At 48.2% G+C, this 14,245-nt stretch overlaps 2 protein-coding genes across 4 annotated transcripts in view; both read left to right on the top strand.

Moving 5' to 3' along the window:
• IL17RD (interleukin 17 receptor D) overlaps nt 1-4,627 on the top strand; it is a 73,132-nt gene extending 68,505 nt beyond the window's left edge. For both annotated transcript variants that reach the window (XR_013830016.1, XR_013830017.1), the window contains one exon: nt 4,614-4,627. The gene's annotated coding sequence lies outside the window, so the exon portion shown is untranslated. The remainder of the gene's footprint in view (nt 1-4,613) is intronic.
• Nucleotides 4,628-4,693: 66 nt separating this feature from the next.
• Nucleotides 4,694-14,245, top strand: part of ARHGEF3 (Rho guanine nucleotide exchange factor 3) — a 311,235-nt gene continuing 301,683 nt past the window's right edge. The window contains exon 1 of one of the 2 annotated variants that reach the window (XM_079932995.1): nt 4,694-4,775. The gene's annotated coding sequence lies outside the window, so the exon portion shown is untranslated. Of the gene's footprint in view, nt 4,776-5,207; nt 5,273-14,245 lie in introns of those variants that run through there. The other variant, XM_079932994.1, reaches the window with a different exon arrangement.

Genomic DNA, 14,245 nt, shown 5'->3' with positions numbered 1-14,245 from the left:
CCATGCTTGGCAAGTGCTAGACACATGGTAGATAGTGGCTATTATTCATTTTGTGGAAGAGCAGGTCTTGGACTATTTGGGGGCCATATGGACATGGGTGGGAGACAATTCCCTGTTGATGGGAGCTTCAGCCCAGGGATTTTGTCAAGTGCGAAGTTAAATCATCTCTTTCCCCTAAGAGAAGAGGGTGGGTCTGCATCTGACTGTTTTGGGAGGAAGGGATGGGGCTTGGGGAGGGGGAGGTCCTCCTAGCAAAATTAAAGGCAGGAACCCTGGGCGTCTTAATAGTTGACTGTACAGAGCCTGTGACAGTTGATTGTGTACTCAGATCTGCTAATGTCCCATTTACCAGGCTCCATTTTCCCTAGTCATCTTTCAGCCCCTATAGAGACAGACATTTTTCTGAACTTCCTGCTTCAAGGTCCCTGTGCCAGATGACCACGCCCTGCTCTGGATGTGAACAAAAGCAGGGATTGTTTCTCTAACTGACTATCAATTCGTGCTCAGGGGAATTTTCCAAGTTTTAGAAGCTGGAGGGGGGCAGAGATAAAGTAATGGTCCTCCAGGATGAGGATGGCTCTTCCTGGTCTTTCCTGCTCTTGCTGGTCAGAAACATTCCAGGGAGTGGGCAGATGTCAGCTTCCAGACAAACTATAGACGTTTCCCACCAGGCCAGGCAAGGCCAGGCCAGGGAGAACTCAGAGCAAAGAAAGGCCAAAGCATGCCTGGTGACAGAATGCAAATACAAGCAGGTCGTGCCTTTGGTTAGTGTACCTGAAGTTTGATGCACTTGAAAATCCTGCACACGTGTGTATAAACGTGCATTATTATTGGCAAGATTTTTTAAACCATTGTGATTAAAGCAGGGCTTTAATCTCAGTTGGCTGAGATTAATTAGATCTCAGTTGGCTGCTTTCTGTGTGACCTTGAGTGGGTCACTTGACCTGATTAGGACTTAGTTTCCACATCTGGGAAGTAAGTAATCTCAGTACCTAATCAGGTTGATGTGAGGCTTGAATGTGAAGCCAAGTAGAGTTCTGGGCACAGAGCCTAGTACACAGTGAGCACCCCTGCCTTCGGGGATATGGTCACCTGGGGCAGGTTAAGAGTGTACAGTTATAAAGTGGGATCCCCTAAATGTCTCCCTCAGCCCTGGTCTAGGTAGCAGGTTGGCTAGGTGATGGGAGTGGAGCTCCTGTCTCCTGGAGTACTCAGCTCTGCAGGGCAGTGGGCTGTGACCCTCACAGGAGATGGCTACTTGATCAGCTGTCACTCCCTGCTTGAAACTGCCAATAGCCCTGGATGTAAACGCAAAGTTATTACCTAGCCCCTTGCCAACCTCTTTTCTCTGTGTGTGTCTTTCTTCTCTATAGCCATAGCAGAATTTGAAATTCCTTACTCTTGTAGTCCTGCCCTGGGTCATTTTCCCCAGGCAGTTTCTTCTGCCTGTTTCTTCTCCTTCTCTAGGTCTCCAGCCCTCCTTTGCAGTCAAATCTTCCTTGACCACTGTTCACCCTAGTCCAGGTCCTGGCACATGCCTTCCGGAACAGCTCCTGTGATTATGTGCCAGACCCTCTTGCTCAACTAGTACGACTGCTCCTTGAGGGCAAGCTGTGCCCCTTGCCTAAGCCTTCCACCTAGGTTGGACTTGGATTCTACTTCTTTAACCAGCTTGGGACCCCAGCCCTACCACTGATCAGGCACTGGGGCAAGTCACCTCATCTCCCCAGTCCTCAGTTTCCTCATCTGTCAAATGGGGGTAAAAATGCACCTGCCTTATGGGGTGGTTGTGAGGATAAAGCAGATGGAGCCTTTATCCTCTCAGCCTTGCCTCTCAGGTTTTCCTCTAACCCAGATTATGAGAGCAGAAAGGACTTGCTTTCAAAGAAGTCTTTTATTAGCTGCTAGCAGAGCATTGCTTAGGTCTGAAAAATGAGATCAACACCTTAATCCTTTCACAGGTGTCACCATCCCCTGGGGAAGAAGGCTATAGTGTTGCTTCATCAAATGGATGCTCCACACCTTTCAAAAGCAAAAGAAAAAAAAAAAAGGAGGGGGGTGGCATCTGTACATTGCTACGGGCAGAGGAGTTTAATGCCCCTTCCGGTAATTCCACTTCTAGCATTTTTTCTTTAGGAAATAACCAGAAATGTGCATCAAAGTTAATTGTGCATAGATTTTTACCACCAAGCATTATTTCTGATACTGAGGAATGAGGAACAAACCAAGTACTATTTGGGACTGATGATAAGAAGAGGCACGTTCATACCACAGACCAGGCGGCTCTTAAAAATCATGCTGTAGAAGAATATTTTATGACAAGGGAGAGGCTGGGTGGTGTGATTGTGGTTGGGTTTTATCTTATTCTTTATACTTCTCTCAGCATTGTTATATGAGTGGTATTATGTCATCAGAGGGGTTTAAATGTATGACCTTACACAACAACGAGTGTTAAAGGTACCCAGTGGGCACTCGATGGCCCGCGTTGCTGATTTCAGTGTCTCTCCATTGCTGTTGTCCTTGCCCTTGGTCGTGCCTTCTCAAGAGATTGCTTTCCCCGACTGTGCTGCCTGGTGCCTTGTCCCAGCCCCTCACCATGGCTTTCCTGCCTGTCATCAGTTACAGCTCATCACTCCCTCATCCATGTGGGGACCCCAGTAGACACCTCAGCTTTCCCAATTGATGACTCAGTGAGGTGACAGCTCTGGTGCTATTCTACCCTCTCTTGCAGAGTTAGGGGAGATGGAGCTGAATTCAATGGGCGCTCATGAACTGTTTCAAGGAGAAAAGGTGGCTGGTCATCAGTGTCTTCTGGCCTCTCCACCAGTTTCCCAACTCCATGGATAGTGACCCACATTTCCTGCCTATTTCCTCTACACTCCCCACCAAAGGACTCCCTTTGGATGTATCATCTCTTCCTCCAACAGTCTCCTAACTTGAGCCCAAGAACCAAGTCCTCCCCACCCTCCCCCTTGCATGAGTGGGGTGGGGGCATGGTACACTGCATATAAACCCTTGTGGGATTACATTGATTTGTTTCTAGGCAACATATCCTTGCAGATCTGTTCTAATTTCCAGAAACCCTGAATTGTAAAACAGAGGAAATAGAGGAGTTTGCCCCTAGTAATAATAAAAATGCATGTTGCCTTTGCTGTGTCCAGCAGACTTTCACCCACTACATCCATTCCTCACTCAGCGGCTGGTGCAAACCCATCACCTCTGCCTGAAACTTTCAATGGTAAAGGTTTAGTGTCTCATCTTGGCCACCAAGGCCCCTCCAGCCTTGTTCTCCCCCCCACCTGCCCCTCTCCATGGACTTCCAGAAGGGTGCCCTGTGCTCTCCCACCTCTGGGCTTCCATGTCTCCTGTTCTCTTCAACCCAGATCCCACAGGAAGCCTCTCTATGCTCGAATCAGGGCCAGCACTTCCCTTGTGTGTCTCTGACCACATGCTGCTCCCTAACCTGCCCAGTGATGGGTCTGACTATACCCACATCAGCTGTGAGCTCCGTGGGGTCAGGGACTATGTCTATCTTGTACAGAGTCACTGCTGTTCTCCACAGTCTGGCACATCGTGTGGCATGTAGCAGACGCTCAAATCATTAAATGGAGTCTAATGGAAATATAACTTTTGTCTCTGACAAGGTTGCCTGGGTAGGATAGCAGGTGTCGACTTGTGGGTTGGAAGTGCCTGCCGAGCTCTGGGTTGCTGAGGGAGTGGAAGCCCTTTATTATTATTTAATAAACGTGGCTGGCTGTAGTAAGGGATCTTCCGTGGTGTGGAGAAGGGAGAATAACAAAAGGGTTTGGGAGATCTGGATATAGGTTTTGCCCTTGGAAGTGGGAGTACTGGGGAGGGTGTGTGATCCTTGAACAGGAAAGGGATGGATCATGAGGCACTGGGTTTGGGATCAAGTTGTAGTGGAATGAAGTTGCAGCTGTTGGATCCGGCCCCAAAGGTGGGCTGTGGGCTAGGAAGAGGCCACCCAGCACTGAGTGCCTGCAAGGAGAGACAGGGGTTTCAAGGAAGAAAACCTGCACCAGAGCAAGGTCTGAACTCCTCATGCTGGTCACAGGGGCCTGGGCTGGGAGACTTACATGCCAGCGGCTGCTGCCAGGACACGTCCCTCACAGGAAGCCCTCGACATCCCGCCTCTTCCTGTGAGGTGGAATGAGGGGGTTGGGGTTAGAGCTCACCCCATGGAGAGAGTTGAGGAGGTCCACTCAGAGCCTGGTCCATTCACTTACTGGAGGGTACGCCTTCGCCCTTGAGCTGATGCTCTCTCCTCTTATCCGGGGCCTGGCTTCACTTTCACATTTCTAAGCTTCAGTTCCTGAGAAGTGGGCCCCTACAACCCCTACACCTCACAAGGCTGTTGTGAACGTTAAAGTAGATCAAGCACCTAAAATGCACACCTGGCACGTGAAAACAATTGATGAATTTTTTATTTTTATGACAGTTTATACTTTCATAAAAGCCCATAACTAGTGTGCAGGGCATTTTTTATTCCTGATTTTATGGGGTTCTGAGGACTGTAGGAGTTATCTGTTGAATGAACGAATGAATGAATACAGAAAATACTTTTAGTATTTAGATTGCCATGTTTATTTCAGCACGGAAGACCCAGGCCACAGCTGGCTGCTATCTTTTCAAGCTCAGCGTCTGCCCACAAGCTGGCGTTTCCTGAGAACCTGCTGGGCGCGCGAGGATTCGTCCTCAATCTCACCCCCACAGTCGAGGAAAGTGAGGCTTGGGCAGGACCCGACACGCCCAAGGTCAGCCTGGTAGGCGGGGCTGGGGCTCCTAGCGCAGGCTCCGGCTTGCCCGCCAGGGCAGCCCCTGCGGGGTCGCCACGGTCCTCTCCCGCTCGGATACCGGTCCCGCGAGCCACCCCGGGGGAAGCGGGAGCGGGAGGTTGGGCTCTGCACCCTTTCCCCGACCCGGTAAATTCTCTCCGAACTAGGCGTTGGGGGCTGTCCCGGGGGCCAGATCTCCCCTCCCTTCCTAGCCTTCCGCGGGACGCCGGCAGGACACGGGGAAGGGAGTGCTGAGCAGCGGCCTAGCCTGACTGCGTCCGGGTACCCCGCCACCGGGCTGGGGCGCCCGCTGGGGTCCCCGGCCCGCCTCCCGCCCACGTGGCCGGTTCGGCCTCTCCGCCCCCGGCCTCGCCCCGCCCCGCCCCGGGGAACCGCCCCCGTAGCCTTCGCTGCCACCATCGTAGCTGTGGTTCGCTCCTGCAGACTCGACGGTCGAGCCCGTGCTGGGCGCCGAGGTGAGTGTGGGCGGCTGGCCTGGAGCCCCGCTGCTCTGCTAGACCTTCGGAGCGGGACACTTTCCCCGGCTGGCTCCTCTCTACCTTTACCCACCGTGCCGGAGCGGGACCCCACCCCCACCTCCAAGTCGTCCCCGCTCATCCCTGTGCCCGCAGCGGGCGATGTGCGCTCTCTGGCTCCGGGCACCCTGAGCGCGGCTTAGGTAGGCGGTGCCACCACCAGCCTGGAGCGGCTGCCGCTCACGCCGGAGACCCTGACTTAGGTCCTCTGGTAACTCTTGGGCGAAAGTTCCCGAGGTGCCAGCTGTCTTGGGGTGCAGCCGCTTTTCCTCGGGGTGGCTTCCTTTCGGGTGCTGCTGGTTGGGGCTCGGAGGGCTGCGGTCATTTCGCGGCTGGGAACCCGGCTTTGGGCGCGCGGGGCGGTGGCCGCGGTTTCTGGCCCACCCGAGCCGTAGTGCTCGCGGCTGCGTCTTTAAAACTGCGCGGCCAGAGGATCCCGAGATAGAGGCGGGGGAGGCGGACATCAAAGAGTTAAGGTGAACTTCTGTCCCTCGTAGTCAGAGACAGGTGAGTTGTTTTCTGAACGTGGTAGCTCCTACCTGGTCAGGTTCCCTGGGGCTTTGCCACGGGGAAGAGCCGCGCTTGCACTATCAGCGGCCTCATCATGGGCTTGAACGTTTCTGAAACAGAGCGGCTTGTTCCTAGAGGGCTCTTGCTCCATTTAATGCCTGAAGCAGGCTTGCTTCCAGCGCTGGGGGAGGGTGCGAGAACTGCCAAACAGTAGTTGTTAGCTGTCGTGGATGAACGAGCAGAAACACTACCCAGGTGTTACCACTTTCTATCCTGGGGTGTGGAAGAGGAGTTTTGCTATGTCTGCGTCTTAGCTGTGTAGTCTTGGGCAAGTTACTTCACCTGTTCGTATCTCAATTTCCCCACCTGTAAAGTGGAGATGATAATAGTACAAACCTTAAAGGGTTGTGTAAGATTAAGGTTTTAATGTAGTGCCCGGTACAAGGTAAATTCTACCTTGGTTAGCTGTTCTTCTTGTTATTATTTTGGTTGATGTCTAATGGAGCATCCCAGTGAGGATGGGGCTCCGCAGTGAGGTAGGTGGGCAGGCTTTTGGCACTTCCCCTTCCCCTGCTAATGACCTGAATTATTTACACAGTAGCCTCGGTGTCCCCTTCAGCCTAGAAATACTTGGACTTTGTAGTAACACTTCTTATGGTTAACCAGCCTTGTGCAAAATGTATCTCAGAATGTGAGATTAGAGATGACCTTTGTCAAGGACACTCCTGGAAAATGGGGTCTTGGACCTTCTCTGGAGGCTCTGGGGTGTGTTATTGGATGTTTCCCTCGCTGGGGTGGAGTGGATAAGGTTTCACCAGAATTCCTTCAGGCCTTGGTCCCCCTGATAGGCTGACATCCTCTAATCTCTGAGAATGTGGGAGTTTATTTAGGGGTACGAGGGCCTGATCTTGTCTCCTCCCTTCCATTTAGTCACCTCTAACAGATTGTCCCTTCCATCAGTGGAGTGTCTCTGGGCCACACCAGTTTATTTTTTTCTTCTGGCAGTGGTAACCACAGACAGGCATTCTGAACCTGCGGCTCTTCTGAAATACACGCGAGATGCTTGGAGCACAGGTGTACATTTTTCCAGAGGGTTCTCTTTTCATCATATTCTGCAAAAGGCCCGCAGCCCACAAATGTGGGCCCTGAACCGCTGGTGGGAAGATGCAAGTTCTTGCTCCCTATACAGGGCAGGCCCAAGTTTATATGGAGTCGAGATGTCAACATTACCTCTGCCCCTGTAGGTGGAGGTGCACACATGTTCCTTTGTGCCCTTGCTCAGAGCACACCTTCCAGTGGAAAATTCAGGTCTGCCTTGACTTGAGAAAATCTGATAAAGAAGTCATTTGGGGAAAGAAGGCAGGCGGTGGGGTTAGGAACTGTTGGCCTATGGTGGGACCTTTAGGATGGGATGCAGTTCATGAGAATTTGAACTCAGTGTGTCAGGAGACTTCTCAGGGCCTTTGCACGTGCTCTTCCTTCTGCTGTGCACACTGTTCCACCACTTCTTCTCATGTCTGGCACTGTCTTGCCCTATAGCTCAGATGTGTCCTCTGTAGAGAAGGTTCCCCTGACCACTCAGTCCAAAGCAGCCCCGCAGTTTCTGTCACATTCCCCCATTGTATTTTACTCATGGTGCTTACCTGAAATGGTCTTACTCATGTATCTGTTTATGGGTTTATTGTCTTCACCCAGAAGAATGTAGAATCCAAGAGGGTAGGTGTGTTGCCCTGGTCACTGCTGAGCTCTGGCCCCTAGCAACAGTAGGTGCTCAATAGATGTCCCTGAGTGACGGAACGAATGAGTATCTGCTGAGAGAAGCAAGGCGAGTCTGGAGAGGTTTAAGAGTAGTGAAATGCAAAGGAACTGGCCATTAGTCAGCAACGCCAGGCTACAGTGACCTTTGAGGTCACATAGTTTAACCTGCAGTTTAAACCACCTCCACCACACCTCTTCCTAGTTATTGCTTAACCTGGGCTTGAATCTTCCAGTGAGAGGGAACTCGTTGCTTCCAGAGAGAGCCCATTCTTGTGGAGGAAAGATGTGGTGTGCAGAGAACCAGATATAGTCCCCGTACCCCCTCTTATGAGGATGAGATGTGGCCTCCAGGCTTCTGCATGCTACTGCTCCAGTTTTTCTGGTCTGCGTTGCATCCTGATCCTTTCATCCATCACCATCCATCCCAGAAAGCTGCCTTTACTTCTCTGCCATCACCAAGGTTCCTGAGCCCCTGACCAAAACTCAGTGTGCTACTGAGTCGTATATCATCTGAGGGGGCCTGAGGCAAAGAGGCACCAAGGAAAACTGCAGTAGTTTAGAAACTTTCGAGGCCAAGATCGGTATTGTTCAGGCTCCTGTAACTCATTGGGCAGCAGGGGTGGGTGACAATGGGGTGTGGAGCTCTGTTTCTTTCACTCTTTTGTTCTTTCCCTGGATTTTTTCAATTCATTCCTTAATCGGTTTATTAATTGTGGCCCTAAATATATATATATATTTTTTCCTAGATATATTTTTTAAAAATTAATCCTTGGTGGACTTTCCCAGCAGTCCAAACTAGGATCCCACATGCCACAAGGTGCGGCCAAAAAAAAAAAAATTATTCATCCTTGGACCCATTATCTTCATGGTTTGTATAAATATTGCCTGATTCATATCACCTCACATATACAAGTTGAAACTTGAGTGAAAACGAAATGTTTTCATATATGATTCTAACTTACTGAGTCAGTTTCTGCGTGGGAGGTCACCATTGTGGGGAGTGGAGCCGGGTCCACTGTGGAGAGGTTTGGTGGCAAGTTTTGCTTTTTTCATGTGCCTTAGCCACTTAGCTCAGCTCAAGAACCACTTCTGGAGGGAGGGCTCTGGCCTGGCCACACAGCAGTCAAGGAAACCAGCAGCGTTCCTCCCTTGAGGAGTTCACATCCCAGTGATGGAGATGGACAGCAGACAACTAGACCTATAATATAATGTCAGGGAGTGTGATCAGTGTGATGAAGGAGATGAAGCTGGGAAGGGGATCCAGAGTGGCTGGGATGGAGCCAGGGTTGGTTTAGGTTAGGGAAGGTCTCTCTGAGGAAGCAGCATTTGAGCAGAAACCCAGTTGAAAGAAGGAGCAGCCATGTGGGTGTCTTGGGGAAGACCATTCTATGCATATAAAGCCCAAGGTTGTGGTCAAGCCCCTGGTGTGGCCAGTCAGCTCTTGAGCCCTGGACATGGTCTGTCTCCCTGTCGAAGGGAGAAGGGAAGTGAGCCGTGTGGGCAGAAGCTCCCCCACCTTCTCCCCAAATCCTAGCAGGTGACTGGAGTAAGAGCTCAGCATTGTGTGCTCTCCTGGTTGACCAGGATGCTCGTGCCTTCCTTTCTAGAGGGCGGGACCTGGAGTGATGATGTTCCTGAAATTGCTGCCTTGACAACTGAGCATGAGCCTAAGGGGCTTGATGCAAGATTCTCATTGGTTATAGCAGTGTGTGTGTGTGTGTGTGTGTGTGTGTGTGTGTGTGTGTGTGTGTGTGTGTGTGTGTGTTGGAATATACTGTGGAAAAGGAACTGACATAGCAGAGCCTTCAGTAAATGACAGTTGATCTGAATGGCTGTGCCTTGGGCTGCTGAGCTCAGCACCAATATCTTCATATTATCTCTGCAACTGTCCTGTGTCACGGACCCTCTTAGTGAACCCATTTTTCGGAACCCATTTTTCACACCCAATTGTGGTGTGGAGTGATGAATAAATTGCCAACTGTTTTCTTGGGCCTCTTGTCAGGTGTATTGGGAGAGTTGAAGGTGAGGAGGATCTTCTCTGAAGATTTATTCAGTGATTTAAAGAAAGATGGGTGTTTTATTTATTTTTAATTAATTAATTTATTTTTGGCTACGTTGGGTCTTCGTTGCTGCACGCGGGCCTTCCCTAGTTGCGGTGAGCGGGGGATACTCTTCATTGCGGTGTGCAGGCTTCTCATTGTGGTGGCTTCTCTTGTTACGGAGCATGGGCTCTAGGCTCGTGGGCTTCAGTAGTTGTGGCTCACGGGCTCAGTAGTTGTGGCTCGTGGGCTCTAGAGCGCAGGCTCAGTAGTTGCGGCGCACGGGCTTAGTTGCTCTGCGGCATGTGGGATCTTCCCGGACCAGGGATCGAACCTGTGTCTCCTGCATTGGCAGGCAGATTCTTAAGTACTGTGCCACCAGGGAAGTCCCAAGATGGGTGTTTTATATATCTTAGATAGGCCTCTCTTTTGTGCACATCCCTGTGGAATGTCAGCTCTGGGAGGCAAAGGCTGCTCCTGGCCAAATGCTCAGTCCCTGGCTCAGTGAGGGTTTGTTGCGATGTTAGGTGGATGCCCCAGGGTTTCTGGTGGCCGTGGAACAACAAGGCTGGAGGAGGTCATTGCCTTCATTTCCCAGGTGTCTCCTGACTTTTCCAAGGTGGACCAAAAGTCAGGGCAGAACTAGACATGGGGCCCAAGTGAAAACCAGAATGCTCCAGAAAGACAGGCTGGGGCCCGTGGCCAGAGTTGGAGGATAAAGGAGGCAGCTTGGTGTCTTGCCTGGCTCAGCCAGCTAAAGACCAAGCTAGTTATTTAACAGTTCAACTTGGTTCCTTGTCCCAACACCTCACCTCCATTTCCAGCCAGCATATGGTAAATTTATGGATCTGGATTTGCTGTTCCTACCAATAGAACCCCAAGCCCTGAATTCATCTCCAGTTCTGAGCTCAGTAATATTTCCTGGAAGCTGGAGCAGCACACTGACCGGCTTTGAGGCAAATAGAAATTGTAGAGATGGCATTTGGGGTCCTGTGTTCCAGTCTCCACTCTAGCATTTTCAGTGGAGTGACCTTGGACAAGGTGCCTAACCTCTCCAGGCCTGTTTGCTCATCTGTAAAGGGGAGTGGTGCTTGCCTGTACCTCACAGGTCTGCTCTGAGGATGAAATGAGAAGATATTTGCAAAGTGCTTACCTCCGTCCCAGCCTGCATGCGGGAGGGGCTGTCCAGGGTTGTCATCTGGTGACTAAGGATTGACCCAGGTCACTCCATCACTGCTTCGTGCTCCTAATAGGAGAGGTGTGCTCAGACACATTGGAAGTTCTTCATTCAGATTTGGGGGTTTCACTGGCGTGGGCGTTATTCTTTTTGGAGATGATCTTATTAGGAGCCAACTCTGGATAATGGAGTTGGGGGTCAGTTTATGGTGAGACAGAGGCCAGGTTGAACCACTGCCGAGACCTCTTGCCCAACCACAGCCCCCCATCCTTTCCCAGCAGTCTCCCCAGCCCCCAGCCTACAGTGGCCATCCCATGTCCCCATAGCCCTCCGTCCCTGAGGGGCATATGACACCTTGGAACTTGGCTGCTTCAACTCACCGTTCCTACTCATCTTTACCACACCACATCCCAAGTCACCCTCTGCCTCCTGTAACAGAGCTGAACTGACATCCCCCAAATACCCCAGAAGCTTTTCCACTTTCATATCTTTGCTCCTGCTGTTCCCACTACTTGGAATGCTCTTTCGCTTTTGTCCACTTTCACAGATTCCCGCACTGCCCACTCCAGTGGCCTCTTCCGTCTTTCCTTCCCTTTTGACTAGAAAAAGAAATGCTCTTTTGCATAGGAAACTCTGATTATTTCTTAATACACGGAAATGCAAACAAATCAGAAGTTGTAGAGTAAAAAATGAAATTCCACCTCCCTCATCCCAGGCTTGCATCCAGAAAGAACATTTATGATCAGCTGGCTGTGTATTTCTCTTACATTCTTACGTACAGATGTGTGTACCTGTGTATATCTTTAAAAACCAACATAATTGCTCATTTTTTATCTATTCTTCTCCAGCCTTTTTTTTTTTCTTCATTTAGCCATATGTACAAGAGCACTTTCTCTGTCCATATGCTGTCTTCTTTTTACCTGCCCTGGCTCTCCCCTTCCCCAGGGAAGAGTGTACAAATTTGGATGGAAATAGGTTTTCATTTCTCTTGGGTACATACCCAGCAGTGGAATTGCAGGTCAGATGGTAACTCAATGTTTAACATTTTGAGGAATTTTTTCCATAGTGGCTGTACCATTCTGCAATCCCACCAGTGGTATATGAGGGTTCCAATTACTCCACATCTTCAGCAGCACTTGTCACTGTCCATCTTTTTGCTTATTGCCATTCTAGTGTGTGTGAAATGGTATCTCATTGTGGTTTTGGTTTTCATTTCCCTAATGGTTAGTTAAATATCTTTTTTTAACTTTATTTTTTAGAGCAGTTTGGGTTTATAATAAAACTGAGAGGAAGGTACAGAGATTTCTCCTATACTCCCTGCTCACACACATGCATAGCCTCCACCATTATCAACAGCACCCACCAAAATGGTACATCTGTCACCAAGGATGAACCGGCATTGGCACATCATAATCAGCTAAATTCTATAGTTTACCTAATGGCTCACTCTTGGTATTCTACTCTCAGTGGGTTTGGATAAATGTACAATGACATATATCCTTCATTATAATATCATACAGAGTATTTCACTACCCTAAAAATCCTCTGTGCTCTACCTGTGCATACCTTCCTCCACCCTCCACCATAACCACTGATCTTTTTATTGTCTCCACAGTTTTGCCTTTTCCAGAATGTCATGTAGTTAGAATCGTACAGTGTGTAGCCTTCTCATTTTGGTTTCTTTCGCTTAGTAATATGCAGTTAAGGTTCCCCATGTCTTTTCATGGCTTGATAACACATTTTTTAGCACTGAATGATATTCCATTGTCTGGGTATATCACAGTTTATTTTTCCATTCACCTACTGAAGGACATCTTGGTTGCTTCCAAGTTTTGAAAATTATGAATAAAGCTGCTATAAACATCTATGTGCAGGGTTTTTTTTGAGATATACATTTTAAAGTAATAACTAGAATTATGACTTATTATACCAGAACATATAAGATTTTTAGGAATTTCATGTAACGTCTGAAACATTTATATTAACATATTTCCATACAAATAACCCAAAGCAAGTTTAGTATTAGTTTAGTTTTGTTTTTTATACAGCAGGTTCTTATTAGTCATCAATTTTATACACATCAGTGTATACATGTCAATCCCAATCTCCCAATTCATCCCACCACCATCCCCACCCCCCCTTGGTGTCCATACGTTTGTTCTCTACATCCGTGTCTCAGCTTCTGCCCTGCAGAAGTTTTGTGTGGACATAAGTTTTCAGCTCTTTTGGGTAAATACCAGGGAGTGTGATTGTTGGATCATATGGTAAGAGAGTGCTTAGTTTTTTAAGAAACCACCAAACTGTCTTCCAAAGTGGCTGTACCATCTTCCATTCCTACCAACAGTGTATGAGAGTGCCTGTTGCTCCACATGCTTGTCAGCATTTGGTGTTGTCAGTGTTTTGTATTTTGGCCATTGTCATAGGTGTTTAGTGGTATCCTCGTTGTTTTAATTTGTGTTTCCCTGTTGTCATATGATGATATGGAGCATCTTTTCATATGCTTACTTGCCATGTGTATATCTTCTTCAGTGAGGTGTCTGTTAAGGTCTCTGGGCCGTTTTTGATTCAGGTTGTTTGTTTCTTGTTGAGTTTTAGGAGTTCTTTGTATATCTTGTGTAATAGTCCTTTATCACATGTGTCTTTCACAAATGCTTTCTCCCATTCTGTGACTTATCTTCTATTTCTCTTGGTATTATCTATTGCAAAGCAGAAATTTTAAATTTTGTGAAGTCCAGGTTATCAATTATTTCTTTCATGGATTGTGTTTTTGGTGTTGGATCTAAAAAGGCACCACCATTACAAGGTATTCTAGATTTTCTGCTGTGTTATCTTCTGGGTGTTTTAGACTTTTGCATTTTACATTCAGGTCTGTGATTCATTTTGAGTTAATTTTTGTGAAGGGTGTAAGGTCTATGTTTAGATTTTTTTTTTCTTTTTTTGTATGTGGATGTGCTGTTGTTTCAACACCATTTGTTGAAAGATGGTCTTTATTCCATTGCATTGCCTTTGCTCCTTTGTCAGAGATCAGTTGCCTCTATTTATGAGGGTCTATATTTCTGGGCTCTCTATTCTGTTCCATTGATTTATTTGTTTATTCTTTTGCCAGTACTGCACTGTTTTGATCACTGTAGCTTTATAGTAAATCTTGATGTCAGGTAGCCTCAGTCCTCCAACTTTGTTCTCCTTCAATATTGTGTTGATTGAATATCTTTTAATATGCTTATCAGCCATTTGTATATCTTCTTTGGAGAAATGTCTATTCAGATCTTTTGCCTATTTAAAAAATTGGGTTGTGTTTTTACTATTGAGTTGTAAGGGTTCTTTATATATTCTAGATTCAGTCACATATCAGATACATGAATTTTCAACATTTTCTCCCATTCTGTGGGTTGTCTTTTCACTTTCTGGATGGTGTCCTTTGAAGCCCAA

The sequence above is a fragment of the Stenella coeruleoalba genome (genome assembly GCF_951394435.1).
Source record: "Stenella coeruleoalba genome assembly, chromosome: 10".
NCBI classification, from domain to species: domain Eukaryota; kingdom Metazoa; phylum Chordata; class Mammalia; order Artiodactyla; family Delphinidae; genus Stenella; species Stenella coeruleoalba.
Note: the sequence above shows the minus strand (reverse complement) of the source record. Positions and strands in the feature narration are given on the sequence as shown.